Source organism: Aquarana catesbeiana, linkage group LG01, assembly GCF_042186555.1.
Source record: "Aquarana catesbeiana isolate 2022-GZ linkage group LG01, ASM4218655v1, whole genome shotgun sequence".
Taxonomy (NCBI): Eukaryota; Metazoa; Chordata; class Amphibia; order Anura; family Ranidae; genus Aquarana; species Aquarana catesbeiana.
In genome coordinates this window covers 89,404,883-89,421,908 of record NC_133324.1, presented here as the reverse complement: position 1 = coordinate 89,421,908, position 17,026 = coordinate 89,404,883, and the positions used below count along the sequence as shown (strand labels likewise).

General features: G+C 41.8%; 1 protein-coding gene across 3 annotated transcripts in view; it reads left to right on the top strand.

Annotated features, from left to right (window-relative positions):
- FYB1 (FYN binding protein 1) overlaps positions 1-17,026 on the top strand; it is a 213,102-nt gene that overhangs the window by 61,898 nt on the left and 134,178 nt on the right. The window contains exon 1 of one of the 3 annotated variants that reach the window (XM_073621577.1): positions 1,804-1,968. The exons of the other annotated variants lie outside the window; for them this stretch is intronic. The gene's annotated coding sequence lies outside the window, so the exon portion shown is untranslated. Of the gene's footprint in view, positions 1-1,803; positions 1,969-17,026 lie in introns of those variants that run through there. 3 annotated transcript variants of the gene reach the window in all.

Below are 17,026 nucleotides of genomic sequence, written 5' to 3'. Positions count from 1 at the left end.
CCAGCGGCATCAGGCAGCAGGCATCGGGCAGCAGCTCCTGTGTCATTTCCTTCATAGCTGTGGCCATGCGACTCCTCCCCACCTCCTAGGCGTTCAATAGAATAGCCTGTGCTTTCAGCCAATCAGGATCAGTGTTAAAATAGTGAATATTCATTCTCTATTGTAACACGCCTGGGTGGGCTCAGAGCGTATTCTCTGCGCCCCGAGCCCATCCTATTTTGAAGCCTGTTAGAGCCTCTGGCTCTAATCAGTGCTTCAAAAAAACATCCTGCCCCATTGGAATTCACTACACTTAGCTGCTGGATGCTGAGACTGGGCTGTCAGGATTTTACAAGCTTTCTGTTATAAGCCATGATCAGTCATTATATATAATTCGGTTAACTCTTCAACTGCCACCCTCAGGATTCGCCATTTGGCCCCAGTGAATCTTTGGGTCATACCCTGCTTATGCTGGTGGAGTTAAGAGAATATTGGGCCTTTTCCATTACAATCTATTTTCTTACTATCTGTTTGATCTGGCATGGATGTAAAGCATCCTTTAAAATAAATACACTAAAAGCTTTGGGAACTGAAAATCTGCCTGCCACAGCTGTCCTAATTCCTGTTGTTTTTAACTACAATACTATGGAATGCTAATTTAATAACTCACCCAAATACAAATCTCTCTTGCTTAATACTCACCCCTGAGGAAGGAGATACGTGTACTCCAAAACACGTTGGGTGCAAGAGTACTGTATACTACTATATGTACACTGTTGACTATGTTGTAAACGCATTCCTTATGCTATATGTTTTTTATATATTTAATAAACTATTTTTGTATTCATAATACTCTTCTATCTTGTATGTGCCTTAAAAGTTCACCACTAGGGGTTTTTTGTTTTTTTAATTGTAACACGCCTGGGTGGGCTCAGAGCGTATTCTCTGCGCCCTGAGCCCACCCTATTTTGAAGCCTGTTAGAGCCTCTGGCTCTAATCAGTGCTTCAAAAAAACACCCCGCCCCATTGGAATCCATGCATCTGGCATCCTGAAAGGGGTCGGACGCAAGGATGGGGGGGTGCCGACTGTGTGGGACCTCCAAATATGCTGAGCAGCCACTCCTAGTCTCCACCCACTATCTTCCAGAATGTTCTCCAACACTCTGGAAACAGGGGGGGGGGGAACCAGAGAGCTGCTAAGATGAGTCATCCAGCCCTGAAGTCTAATAACCCTTACCCAATTGCAGACTCACAAGTTTACAGCATGAGTCAGAGTATAGTTTGCCTACTCTACTTCTAGTACACACTAGAGGGTGCTACAAATATGTTAGAGGAATTTAAAAAAAAACAAATGTGAGGTTCAACTGGTCATTTTATCCTTGGATGGTACAGAACCTCTTTTAATGTCCCATGCTGGTTCCAGACCTCCAAGAAATGCCTGGTACTTCTGGGTATAGGGCACATGTGATACTACTCCTGCCTCCCCCTAATTTAGTGCTTGGTGTCTAGTTGGCCACCCTCCAGGCTTGAGTGCTGTCGCATAAGAACCAGGGAGGATTTTTTTGCCCTGTATATATTTTGATTTTGTTGAAGTTTGCACAGGAATTGGGGTACAGGCTACAAACCATTTTTTGCTCTGCAGAATACTCAGCAACAGAATCATGACTGTAAAAAGTTAGGCAGATTTCTACATTGTTTTTACAACACTGCGATGGTGTCTCGCGTGTGGTTCCCTTTAAGTCCACAGGAATTGTTGCAAGAACAGAGCATTTTAGTTTCCCTTTCAGCTTCCCTTTATTAAGCCAGTTCCTATTTAAATAAAGTCACCTTATGAGAAGAGTAATTGTTCTTCACTTGGCAACCGGCTAGCATTGCTCTCAATATAATACTAGAGGGAATTATCACAGCTACCTGGAATACACCAATAGGATCTTTCCTGTTACCTGCCTTTGTCTTCCACCATTACTGCACTTCAGAATCACTGCATATGTAAGTAGCAATGAGTTAGTAATGAGCTAGTTATTACATTATTTTTGTTTCTTTGTTCGATTACTACATTGCAGCAGTCGCATACCAACCGCAAATGCTGTCTATGTGGCTGCTGTGAGGCCAGATAGGTAGCATTGCTCAGGTCTTTCCTATTGTTATTGATCATTAAAAAGTTATTGATAAATGTGATTTGTACAGCATGCCTCGCCCTATTAGAAACATATAATGTGCATACTGTTATTATATAGTAAGAATAGTTACCAGGAAGCTGGCAGCGATAAACACGGAGAAATGCCCCACAGGCATCTGACACTAATATGAGCTAGCTGGATAATGTATACTTCAATGTGTAGGCTCAGAGTCATGGCTGCTGAAAGATACTCCCTCACAAAGCAGTCTGTGTGATTATTCTATTATTCTATTAAGAAAAATCATACCTCCCAACTGTCCCTGATTTCGAGGGACTGTCCCTGATTTGGAACAATGTCCCTCTGTCCCTCATTCCTCCTCATTCGTCCCTCATTTTGGTCTGATCTGTATAGATGTATATAAAATGCACTTTTTATCTTTCAAAAAGTGTTTCCCAGTGTTAAACCTTTCATCCAAATTCTAAATTGCTGCATATGTATATTTTAAAAGTCAATATAAAGGAATAGTAGTGGTAAAAAAAGCACTTGTGGATTTAATTAACCTTTTTTTTGGGATAATTCTCCTTTAAGGGGGTGTGGCAAGGGGGGCGTGTCCTATGCCTACATACATTTGCTAGTAGGTGTCCCTCATTCCCATCTCAAAATGTTGGGAGGTATGAGAAAGATACCAACAGTATTTCTAGAGTAGTAACGCTAAACTTAAAATGATATTAAAAACTCAATGTATTAAGCACTTTCAGCAGCTTAATTATCATTAATTATCATTACTGAGTATGCAGCTTCTTTATCTTTTATCTTTGCCTATGTTGCAGTTTAAGCTGGAGCCATGACCAGTGTCCTAGGTTTCCTCTTTCTCTTGCAGCATCCTATGGAGCCCCTATTGCATGCAGGGACTAGAGTTGTGTTTGCCTACACTGTGTGCATCGATAGAAACACACAGCCCAGGATAGCAAGGCACTCCCCTCCTCCTCCCTCTTCCTTCTCAAAGCTAACAGACCTCTGGAGACTACACTGGCCACTGTTAAAGAGGAGTTCCAGCCTGACAAAAAAAAAATGTAAAAGTCAGCAGCTACAAATACTGTAGCTGCTGACTTTAATATAATGACACTTACCTGTCTAGGGATCCCCCGATGTCGGCACCCTAAGTCGTTTCATTCATCGGCTTCGGGTGCAGGCGCCGGTATTGCAAGTAAGGGAAACCAGCAGTGAAGCCTTCAGGCTTCACAGTCCATTTCCTACTGCGCACGCATGAGTGGCGCTGTGCTTTCCAAATGGTCCCGTCTTCTTCTCGGACACACAGGTCCCAGAAGGCAGCAGGGGGGAGGAGGAGGGGCCGGACATGACGTAGATCGCCGTGCGGCGATCTTGCCAGGAAATGAGAGTGGGTACCTGTCAAAATCAGATACCCGCTCCCCCCCAAAAAAAAGCGCCAAATGTGGTAGTGGGATAAACCTATTTTGTGGAGTCGAATATTACGACATGAAGCTTCAATTTTAGATTTACCCATCTGAAATTAGCATACAAATCAGGCAATTACTACTTCCAAAATCTAATCCTGTTATGAGAGACGTACAGGACTGCCATTGCTGGTCTTCTTCTATATATACAATTACCTGGCTCTTTTTTCACATTGTGACTTTACATGTATCCCCTTCGGATTATGCTGCCAATAACTACAGTATGAGTGTTTTTAAAAATGAAAAGTCTAAACACCTTTTCTCACACTGCAGCTGTGAGGTCACATGATCCTCCTCTGCTCTCCTTCCCCGATCTATGGAAGTGGGAGGGGCCTAGATCCCCCTGTAAAGGGGGATCACATGACCACACAGCGGCAGTATGAGAAAAAGGTATGTAGACTTTTCCTTTTAAGAAAACACACACACTGTAATTATTGGCAGCGTAATCCAGAGGGGATACAAGTATATTTGCTGCATATTGAATTGTAGAATATTGCTATTGTAGAACAGCAGTGGGAGGGGTGGGGAGGAGAGCCGCTCAAACGCTGACAGGCAGGGAGGAAAGGGGAGAGATTCAAAGCAGAGAGCGGGATAACGGAGGCACGTAAACTGACCATGGTATCATGGCTCAGCAGCCATGATTATTGTGGTCAGCACAGACAGGGGGACACAGGAACAGGCAGGATCAACCAGGCATATTACAATATAGGAAGGGACAGATTACAAGGCACAAGCACTGTGCTGTAGATCATGCTTTAAAGAACAGGATTTTTTTTGTTGTTTGTTTTTAGGGTTACAACCAGTTTAAGGTCTATTCAAAGCCCAAACTTCTTTTTTTTTTCTTTTTAGTTTTGGATAAAGAATAGGCTTTTGCTGTCTGTTTCAGCAATTTCGCATTTAGGGAATTTCCCTTCACTTCCTGTCCCAGAGACACATCAAGAGTTATGAGGGAAATCCCATTTTCGATAGCTGTCAAAGGAAAAGGTGTCCCCATCATTATTTTACTGCCTGTTCCTGTTACTTTCTGTGTCAGAGATTCTCCACAACCGACACATACACAGAATAGAAAAGCAGCAGTACTCATAAAGCACAGACCTGGCTTTAGCACTGAATATAGTGCTCTTAAAGTTATTAGTATTCAAAAAATTGCTTGGAGAGCTTGGTCACATGACCCCTCAAAGCCGTGTCCCGGTTTTGATGGGTCAGGTCAAGTTCTATCTGCAAAGTTCTAAGCCAAACATCAACGCCCATACCACAGCCTGCGTTTTATGAATGGGTTGTATAAAAGCAGGCCCCTGAGTTGAGTAACACCGTGGCATATAGCGGAAACCGATATGTGCTCTATATTATAAATGGTCCCCCTAGATGTCATTCAGTAACAGTTTACATCTACTCTAGATACTGTACACCGTCATGGCTTTCAGTTCTCCCATCTTCCATTTTCACAAAGGGGCTGTGAAGAGACACATCCTCTTCTGACTTCCAATAATACTTTCAGTAAGGACAGAATTATGTTGAATCTCTATAACAAAATACTCCATATGTTTCAAATGTATTACCTGATGCTCATTTATGTTCATTTTGCTTAGACCAGGGGTCTCCAAACTTTCTAAACAAAGAGCAAGTTTATTGTCCTTCACGCTTTAGGGGACTGTGGCCAGTTAAAGTAGAACATGCTCCGGCATTAGTACCCCATCATTGGTTTTATTGGGAGGAATAGTGCCCATTGTTGGTATCGATTGGAAGAATAGTGCCCCATTGATGGTGTCAGTAGGGGAAATGGTGCGCAATCATTGGTGTAATTTGGTGGAATAGTGCCCCAAGGGCCAGATAAAAGCAAACAAAGGGCCACATGTGGCTCCTGGGTTTGGAGACCACTGGTGTAGACCATTGCCTAGTGGGAAGAGTTTGCATTTTACTGTAAGCAACAGCCTATAGTTGTCTACAGCAGAGGTGTGGAACCAAATCAGGGCCAATAAATGACTGGATTTCATGGATTTCAAAAACGAATATAATATATGTGACAGACCTAGCCGGGAAAGAGACTTTTGGAGGGGACTGTATGCTAGCCTCTTGCCGATCGATTGGGGGCCCTTGAATTTGGGGGAACGGTGCTCTTTGTGAGCTGTATGTCTGGGGACCCTGGATTTGCCATATTGGAATAGTGGCTGATTCATAATGCTGGGACAGATACTGTTAGGAGATGCTGATGTAAATTCCAACACCTGTCTGTCTATTGTCTGCTAAAAATGTGTATTGTAAATAAGTCTACTATGGGATCTAAGAGTCATTAGATCCCCATTGTTATTTGTGTTAATTAACTCTGCTATTGTGTGAAGAAGAGTCTATGTTGATTGTGATAATGTTGATTGGATTTTCTGAACTCGAGACGGCCAGTCTGGCCTAACGGTCATGTCTGAGTCATCTAGGCTGTCTAAAGGGATTAGTTAATTAGCTCATGTTAATTAGGTTAATTAGGCTACAGCTGTATTGTTAGAGTAATATGAGCAGGAGGTCTGCACCTCCACTTTGAGTGTATAAAAGTCTGTATTTTGTCAATAATGATAGATTCCTGGTTGAACTTACATACAGCCTGCCTGGTGTTTGTTCTGAGCTATCACAACTGGACTAGAACGGCACAGAGCTGTGGTTCTAGTCCCGGACAATTGGATGATCGAACCATCAGACGTTGCAATCTGATTCAATAGCTGCAGAGGAGTATCGGGAGAGTGGAACCGAGCGAGCAAGGGGCTCGTTACAATATATAATACTTAATAAATAAGAATGAGTGTAGTGATGTATCACAAAAATGATTGTACTGCAAAATTACTGACCTTGTCATTGGGTGGTGGGAGGTGTTGAGTGTATTTAGGGTAGTTTGGTTTATTTAATTTAGGCTACGTTTAAACTTGCCACGTTTTAACCCTATAAATGCTGCACCAACGCACCACAACTGGGTGTAATGCACATGGTTGAAGGGCATTTGTGCCGCGTCCCCATTATTTAATTAGTCATGTTCAATGGTGGCACTGCCCGTGACAGATGCAAAATTTTTTGCTGTGGGCTTGAAGCAAAGCATCACAACCATGGCATGTAAACACCCGTCAGCTGCTTTTGCAGCTTTAATGGGGCGGTTGGGGGGTGCGGGTCAACCAAATGCTTTTAACGCTCCCCAACCGCAAGTTTAAACAAGCCTTTAGTGGTTTTTTATATCTTGTATGTGTGGAAAAAACATAAAATAATGAGGCTAATGAGGGGCAATATACTGTGAAACAATGTAAAGACAATGTAACAACAATGTTATTACATTGTATTTCTGAGTTAATCTTCTGAACAGTTTTTCTGAACACTACAGCTGCTGCTATAATAGAGAGCAAGCCCCGGCTGTCATTTTGATTTGGATTTGCTGGCAAGAATGGCTGGACATCATCACAAGCAGTACAATGGACACCCCATGTATTTTGTTGATGTTTTTCAGGGAGTGCTTTCCAGACCCAAAATCTGCAAGTGGTTAAAGCGGAACTTCGGTCATTTTTTCATCTTTCCATCTATTAAATCCTCTGCCCTTGTTGTTTTAACTTTTCTGCCAGTAAATACCTTATACAGCCCACTTCCTGTTTCTTGTCTGGTACAAAGCCTAGGCTTATGACATCATGCACAGCTCTCTGTCTCTCACTCTCTTAAGAGTGGGAATGAGTCATAAGAGGGCCAATGAGAGCTGCAGAGCTGGAGGTGTGCCTCTGTGTGTTTGTGTAAATCCAGGAAGTGAACAAGCAGCAGCTTCAGCTGCCCACAGTTAAAATGGTTGCAGTCAGACTCAGTAGAGGGAGATTTCTGCAGCATATTTGGCAAGTACAGAATCACAGTATATAGAAAATAATATGCAAAGTGGTTGCAGGAAAGCTTCAGAATGGCAAAGATGTTTTTATTTCAAATTATGTGAGCAGACTGTAGTTCCTCTTTAAACAGAAATGATGTGTATTTAAAATGCATGTTGGTTACAATATAGTCCTAGGCTGGTCATACATTATACAATTTCCTTGTACAGTTTTCTTTTAGATTTACCAAAACCATATAATAAGAGGTCAAATCTAATCACTTTCAATGTGTATGCAATCAGGCAGGCCCTTGCACTACATAGTTGAAGGTACTGTAAATCTGACGGAAATTGAATAACAACATTGTATAATGTATGGACAGTTTAACTTTCTAAAACCACATAGTGTCCTTTTATAAAAAGAGAGTAACACTAAAACGTCTCTGAAAAAAATAAAGCAAAGTTAATGAGAGGCGTCTTAATGTGAAACTGTAAATACAATGTAGTAACAATGTTGTTACATCATATTTCTAAATGAAGCTTCAGAACAGTTTTCTGAACACTGCAGCTGCTGCTCTGATAGAGGGCAAATCCTGGCTGTCATTTTGATCTGGATTTGCTGACAAGAGCGGCGGGGAAGCATCACATGGATTACGATGTGTAGTTTTTCAGGGCGTACGTGGCACACCCATAATTTGCAAGTGGTAAACACAAATACATATCGGTTATAGTATAGTTGAACTTTCTGAAACCACATAGCATCTTCTTATAAAGGGAGAATTCACAAAGAGGTTCAACAGATATAAAAAAAAAAAAAAGATAACCAATTCCAAGTCAACAATCGCATTATTAATAATGTCACATTCTGGCCAAAACTAAAATGTAGTAAACAGTTACATCACAATAGACCATACCCAATTGCAACATAATACATGAAAAAAAGCTAGCATTTTTCATTAAACCACAGAAGAAAATATTTCAACAGAGGAGCATTAAAAACATGTCATTGGGCAAAAAGTGTTTAAAAATGTATGATGCCTATTGGTTGAAGCTGTCACAAACTGGCACATATGCAATGGCATGTGGTCATAGGGCGGGTATTCGCATTGTCCAAGATGCTTAGTGTGCGCACAAGATTTGTCAGAAAGTCAGGAGGGAGTAGTCCTAAAATTGTAACCATCACAATTATGTGTGACTCTGTTCCTGTCCATCTAGTGTTCCCACCCTTTGGTGTATTACAGCTAGTCCTTTTACATTCTCCATGATATAAAATAAATAAAAATACAACAATCATAATAAAAAAAGAATCATAGTGACCACAACTTTTTTAGGTGCTTTAAAGTTAACCATGGAAGGTAAAGGAAAAGATGTGCTGTAATGTTGGACCCCACTGCTGCTTTTGCCCACAGTATATAACTCTCAGCCTGCACTCATGGGACAACACTAGGTTCTTCAGCGACCAATCACAACGCACCATCTCTGTCATGTGAGATGAATGAGTCTGATGTTTTACCATTCTTGGAAGTATCAAATACATTCTCAACAAATTTCCGAAATTCTCACCAAGGTGAGAATTGTGGAGGTTTTAGTCGGAGCGAGTACCTGTCAGATAAAGGTACCCGCTCCCCAAAAAAAAAAAATGGCAGTACTTTCACTTTTAAGTGAAGGTCTGCATTAAGGAAGGATATGAAGAGCTTTAAAAATAATACAGAACACCTGCGCTGGTGCAAAAAATGTACAGCTGCTGTTGCAAACAACAATATGTTATTGAACTAAAATAGACCAAAAAACAGAGCATGTACCTTTAAGTTAAATAATATCAAACAATATGAAACACATACAACAAATGTCCAAGAGAAAAAAATTAAACATAAAAGTCAATATTCAGTGCTACCCACGTGCTCCAGATATCCAAACAAATGCATGCTGCTTTACACCGCGTTCCAAAAACAATACATTGCACTCACCTGACTGAACTGACCTTTTCCATTAAAAAGAAAGTCAAATAGCGCTTGTTGATATAAGGTGCATCTCTGGATTAAAAATGGAAGCCAGGAATACTATGTTATAAGTCAGGAAATACCACTTGTCAATAACCCTCCAACCAGCATTACCATGCCTCTTCAAATCCTCTCACACCCCCGGGATGCACATAGTAGGAACATTAGGAACAAAAGGAGAAGAACATAGTGTAAAACTACTTTATTATCTCAAACCTCCAAAAAATTGCACTTATAGTATTCAACATGTAACCACAGGGGTCAAAATGTTGCCGGAGGGGAATAGGATGCCCACATCACTAATAATGAAAAACACTATGAACAATACAACCTCTAAATGGGACTTTAAAGGGCATAGACAACTATATATATATATATATATATATATATATATATATATATATATATATATGTAAAAAAAAATAAATAAATTTTATTGGTACACATTAAAAATATACAAAAGTTAAAAAGAATTAGTGCGGTTCTAACATGATTGTTGTGGGTAAAAATACAGCGATAACCACGTGTGCCTGTCCACAAGTTGAGTCAGGGAGACAGACATCACTTGACGTTTTTCGAAATAAACAGATTTCAGCCTTCTTCTTCAGGGGTAGATGGTTATCATAGCAATTATCCACATAGGCAAAAAACATCAAGCGCAAAACCGCATCACATAAAAACACAAGGGAAGGAATTTTTCTATTGTGTGCTGCCAGAAATCCACCGGAGACAGGGTACCCCCACAACATATGCCCAGTCTTCGACAAGGAAGACAGATTTATATTACATCAGTGTAAGGGACTGACCATGGTGCCCAGATGACCCAAAAGGAAGCCCAACATGAGAAGGATGTTTAAACAGTTGTACATAAAGATGATGAATCCTCCCAGCGGTGAGTAACTGGGGGGTCTCACGGAGGATTCCACCATCCACTAATCAGAGTATCTGGAACAAAGGAATACAGGTGTCCAGGCAGTATGGTATCTGGAGCACAGCGATGCTGAGATGGAGGCTCCGGCGGCCTTCTCTGGTGGATTTCCAGCAACACATAATAGAAAAAATCCTTCCCTTGTGTTTTTATGTGATGCGGTTTTGCGCTTGATGCTTTTTTGCCTATGTGGATAATTACTCATGATAACCATTTAACCCTGAAGAAGAAAGCTGAGATCTGTTTATTTTGAAACGCGTCAGCTGATTTCTGTCTTCTTGACTCAACTTGTGGACAGAAGCACATGGTTATTTCTGTATTTTTATTAACAACAATCACGTTAGAACTGCACTGATTCTTTTTACTTTTGTATATTTTTAATGTGTACCAATAAAACGTATTGTTTTTTACATAAATATAGTTGTCTATGCCCTTCAAAGTCCCATTTAGAGGTTGTGTTGTTCTAAGTGTTCAACATGTAACCGAGCATACACAGAAGCGAAACAGGAAATGCCACATAGCGTGCCTTCCAACAAACCGAGCGTGCCGTCACCGGAAGTCCCGCCCTTTGTGTTTCGCCATTAATATGCAACATATTGTTTAACTTAAGGTACAAGCACTGTTTTTTGGTTTATTTTATGATGGGCTTTTAACGAAGTTCCTTTCACCTTACGGGGACCTGTTCCTGTGCTCCCTAGAAGCCACATTTTTTGTGTCAGAGGAAGAAAAAGAGAAAGTGAAAAAAAATAAAAAATAAATTGTTTAAAGCAATAATACACAAAAAATACACAAAAAATTAGAAAAAAGAAAAATACTAAGAAAACTGAATTTAATAAACGAAAACTATTTTTAATAACCCAAAAAAACCACACCCTCTAAATAAATCTTTTAACACATTTCGCCTAAGCACCAGTTTCTCTGAAATCATTCCACTCTTTGCTACTTTTTAAATTCCACTGCAACTTTTGGATATTTATGCATGAAGGTTCCTAAAACCTCTTTTACACAAACCTGAATATACATTTTGGGAAATCATATAGTGGCTGGTGTAGTTCTTCAATCAGCTGCTAATGCTGGACTCTCCTTAAATTCCAGGTGGTTGTCAAAACAGGCAATGACTCCTGCTAATCATAATAAAGGCACTAAATGCAGTATAGCCTCATAAAAATGGGGAAGAAATGTTAAAAAGGGAAGCACGGAAAAGCAAAGTTATCATGCAAGGCGTCACTTTCCTAATTGCAGAATACTTCCACATTCGGCCAACACTGTCACTTCCTAGTCAAGATAACTTGCTATAATTGATGTGTCTAGGGATGGGTGCACCAGGGTGATCACCAAAAAAGCTGGGTGATCACATGATTTCATGTATTCATGATTATATGCTATGGTTTAAGAGTCGAAATGGATTACTTCAGAAAATGATCAAGAGCAAAAGATCAAAGAAAACCTATATCCTGTTGTAGAAATTTAGTGAAGTTTATAATGCGGTGCCTTTATTGTTATATTGCTATTATTTTTATGTGCATTTTGCAGCATGTGTCATGAAAGTACATTGAGTCCAATGAGGTCCTTTCACATCTGTGCGGTGTTGTAAAAAATGAGGCATGTTACCTGCATTCATCCACATTTTCCTTGTGATTCCTTGTGCAGGGGATTAAAGAATATAAATATAAGGACGGGTTTCAATTAATTATTATATTTAAAGTGGTTGTAAACCTCTGACATGAAATATGAACAAAGTATATCCCTCTATAGTTTGTACTTGTCTCACTTAAGAGCATTAACGGATAAGTTCACATTTTAGAAAAAAATAATAAATGCACATTTTTTTGCAGGTAAAAAAAATGTGCATTTATTTATTTATTTTTTGGAGCCTGTAAAGCAGGGATATGCAATTAGCGAACCTCCAGCTGTTGCAAAACTACAAGTCCCATCATGCCTCTGCCTCTGGGTGTCATGCTTGTGGCTGTCAGAGTCTTGCTATTCCTCATGGGTCTTGTAGTTCTGCAACAGCTGGAGGTCCGCTAATTGCATATTCCTGCTGTAAAGCATTGCACCAGTCATGCCATGCCATGCAGGTCTCCAGCAGATCTGTCAGTGTATCTGAGTCCCCGTACATCCCATACGGGTAAGCAGATACAATCTGACAGGAAGAGATAATTAACTACCACGGCGTTCCACATTGTCTTGGTAGTTCATTAAAAACTAAAAGCCTACAGCTACCTTGTAGTTTTCCATTCACAGGACACTGTGAATGAGTGGCGCGGCTGGGCAGGCAGAGCATTGCTCACCCATGTTTTTTTGACAGCTAGTGGGGGGGGGGGGGATCCCCGCTAGCTGTCAGATCGGAATTATGCAAGGGCCATTCCATTCGTAAAATGTTACACCCTGAACATGGGTGTAACATGTAACATGTTACAAAACGTGAACTTATCCTTTAAGGCTTCATGTACACAGGACGTTTGAGAACCTCTTCTGAACACTGGAAACGTGACAGCTAGTAACTGACATTTAAAAATGTCAGTTTTGCTGCTTTTACATACCACGTTTATGCGTTCTCCCCTCTCTCCCTCTCCCCTCTCTCCCCCTCTCTCTCTCCCTCTCCCCTCTCTCCTTCCCCCCTCTCTCTCCCTTTCCCCTCTCTCCTTCCCCCCTCTCTCTCCCTCCCCCCTCTCTCTCTCTCTCCCTCCCCCCTCTCTCTCCCTCCCTCTCTCTCTCTCTCCCCTCTCTCCCACTCTCTCCCCCTCTCTCTCTCCCTCTCTCTCTCCCTCTCTCTCTCCCTCTCTCTCTCCCTCTCTCTCCCACTCTGTCCCCCTCTCTCTCTCCCCCCCTCTCTCCCCCTTTCTGTCTCTCTCCCTCTCTCCCCCCCCCCCGCTCCCTCTCCCCCCTCTCTCTCCCCCTTTCTCTCCCTCTCTCTCTCTCCCTCTCTCTCGCCCTCCCTCTCTCTCTCAACCTCTCCCCCCCCTCTCTCTCTCATCCCCCCTCTCTCTTTTTCTCTCTCTCTCACTCTCTCCCCCCTCTCTCTCCCCTCCCTCTCTCTCCCCTCCCTCTCCCCCTCCCACCACTCTCTTTCCCCCTCTCTCCCATCTTTCTCTCTCTCTCTCTCTCTCTTTTTCTCTCTCCCTCTCCCCTCCCTCTCCCCCCTCTCTCTCCCTCCCTCTCTCTCTCCCCCTCTCTCTCTCCCTCTCTCTCTCTCTCCCCCTCTCTCCCTCTCTCTCTCCCCCTCCCCCCCTCTCTCTCTCCCCCCTCGCTTGCAGACAACAGCATGTGGTGAAAATTATGTTTTTTCCACATTTTACATGTTTCTCTTTCAAAACGCTTATAAATGCAAACACACATATACACGGGTTGTTTACAAGGAATTGGTGTTTGAAATGCCAGTAAACTATAGTCCTGAACACAATTTTTCTGCTTTCAAAAAAACGTCAGTAAGCTCAACTGCCTCTAACCTACTATAAATGCCCATGTACTGATAAGATAACATTGAGGAGAGTTCAAGGGCTGCTGAAAAAAAAACACCCAACTGCTCCTAAATGTGAGTTTAGCAGCTGCAGTGTACAAGAGGCCTAAGTGTCATTTCTGTCTGCTGCTTCATTCCTCTGCTATCAGCAAGAATCATTTCTGACAAGTTTTCCTGACACCAAGAGAAAAAAGGTGACGGGGAGGGACCTCCAGTTGATTGACAGCCCCAGCTCTGTTCCTGCGTGCTGTGTGGAGAGGGGTGAGTCCCTTCCCTCCAATCAGCTCTCAGAGCTCTCCTCACTGAGCTCTTCAGAGTCTAACTTCAGCTTTCCGCCCCCTTTTTTCTGACAGCTCAGACAAACTATAAAGGTCAGCACTTTGAACAGATGTAGGGAAGAGAAGACTGCAGATAAAAAGGTACAACTTATGTAGGAGGATTTGTTTAATCTCTGTGTATCATCTGAGGCCAGTCACTTCACTGGGTATATGTAAAGGTTTACAACTACTTTGAAATTCAGCACCCCACTTCCTGGGGTTAGTGCTTGACCGTGGCTGGTTCCAGCATTAACCTCATAGGGTCCTGCAGGAGCGAGCCACTCAGTCTGGGTGCTGAAACAAATAGTCACTGTCTCAAGTGTTTAATGACTATATACCATAACTTTTCTAACAGTTGGCATGTAATATTTGCTTGAATTTCACTTTAATGCATTCAAATATTGTCGAGAAGCCAATACTAAATACTTGCTGAGAGGCTGAGCCAGTTGCCAGTCCAGGCATATGGTTGCGATCTTTCCCCAGGCTGGACCGGCTCTATAACGTCAGCTTGAAAACAGGTCACAGGAGTGCAAAATGAACTGCACTCCTATGATCCACAGGAGAAGTACAGCCAAATGAGCTTTTATGGTACTTCTTCAAATGTTTTTTTTTTTGTATTAATAATTACAGTGCCATCATCCACATACAGAAGTAGAAGGTACAATGTAAATGAAACCGTTTGTGTTTCGTATCACTGTAATTGCAGTTTAGTCTGCAGAGAGGTCTCAGGGAGTGAAGGATCTGCCTACGCTTCTTGAAGTTCAGCTCTAAGCCAACCACTGCCTTACTTGCTACAAGTCCAATTTCATTTTCCTTTGACTACTGCATATGCACCTGTTTGCTGCTTAATGGCAGGATGTGGGACAGGAACCAGTAGGCCTTTAGATCAAAATCTAGATGACTCGAATCTCTTGATCTGGTTGAACCAGGTTTAGAGTGCAGTATTTTTGCTTAGTTCTCCTTTAATTAAATCCCAATATTTAAAAGAGAACTAAAGTCTCTTTATTTTTTCATATCACATTATAAACTCACATTTGAGAATTGTACTATTTTATTGATACATGGAGTTACGCACAGAATGCAAGATCATTTAACTCTCAAGCATCCTACATCAAAATCCAAAAACTGGTTAAAAAAACCTATGTATAACGAATGCATTTTCAAATACCTATATCAGCCTTTCTCAACCTTTTCAACACAGAGGAACCCTTAAAATAACTTTTTCAATCTCAGGGAACTCCTGCTATACACGACTATATCTACAAATCTAGTACATTAGTGTGATGGTCAGTGGGGAAGAATGCTCTTACACTTGTGGTCATTGGGAAGGATTACCCCCTTACAGATAGCTAAAAGGATCAATGGTGTGCAGTGAGAATTATCTGAGAGGCAGAAGTTGCTCATTGCTCAAGGAACCCCTAGTAACCTCTGAAGGAACCCTGATTGAGGAACCCTGACCTATATGTCAATGTAGCAATTCACATATTACAGATCAGCTTCAATAATACTTTTAATTTTGTATTTATGGTAGAAACAACTCGTTTCTATGTGTGACTTGCAATTATGTAAGTACATGGGGCATCTCATAATGAAACATAACTTCCTGATTAGTAGTGCGACACAATGGTTCAAGTTCATAAAGGTCCACTTTATTCTATTCATACTATCCTCCCAAATTGTAAAGGTGTGCTTTCCAGGCGTTTGGAATACATGATAAGCTGCCCCATGCACTGCAAGGGTTATATATTTGTTTAAGTCTAGGGGGGCTGCAAAAATCGCATTTACTTACGTGATCCTCCTCTCCCACAGGCTACCTCCAGCAGCAACCAGCACTCTCGTCTCTTCCAGAATATTGGTGGGCCTTTGGCGTACCTGTATACACTGCAGGACTATTGGTTCTAAAGTGTATATGACACAGTCGGAGAAGCTGTGCATCTGTAGGATGGAAAGGAGAGGCAGCCAATTAGTCATTATTACTGCTGATTGGCATAAAAAGGACCACCTGTTAAAGAATACAGTTAATAATTACCGGTGTAGCACCCTTCTAGGTAGGCTTCTAGGTAGATGTAGTTTTCGGCTCCTTCTGTAATCAGGGGAGCAGGATATTGTTTGGACTGGTCTGCTCAGGGCTTCACAGGCTGGGAGTTTGTCTGCCTACCCCTGCCTCCAAAAGAAGTTTCTGGAACCTAGGGAGAATTACATATTGAACAGGGCCTAGCCAATCCCTGGGGAGGTGTGCTCAGATGGTGGCTGGGAGATTGGTAAATAGGCTGGAGCCTTAAAGAGATTGTGACAACCACCACTGAAAAGAAAGCGGCTCCAGGTGAGCACACCCACAGCATAGCGAGGGTTTGGGTGAAGGTGCTAGCACAACTCTTCTGCAGATGCACAATCAAGAGAAATACAGAATTCACTGTAACACTTCCATTTTATTTATCCTTCATGCAAAAGACATCACAGACAGTGCAGGGTACAGTAAAAGTAGACGTGTTTCACGCTGTGACTCGTGATACAATATGAGGTTATGAGTAAGCGCTGGTCACAGAGTGAAACACGTCAACCTTTACTGTACCCCGCAGTGTCTGTGATGTCTTCTGTTGCATGAAGGATCAATAAAGATGAAGTGTTTCAGCGAATTCTGGATTTCTTTTGATTGTGCCCCTGGAAAGTTTGCCCTTTTCCCTGTGAGGGAATTAATCTTTGAGCTGTAAATGGATTGGGAGCCTCTGCCCCCTGGAACACGTTGGAATGGATGCTGGACTACTCTACAAGAGGCTGCATCTATAGACTGATCCTGTTCAAGGATTCTGTGAGCAGAGTCTCCTTTCTGTGCTGCACCACAATTCATGGTCCTCAACCATGAATATGAAGACTGGTCCAGTCTACCTTTGCTAAAATCTACTTCATGGTCCCCAGCCCTGAACATAGAG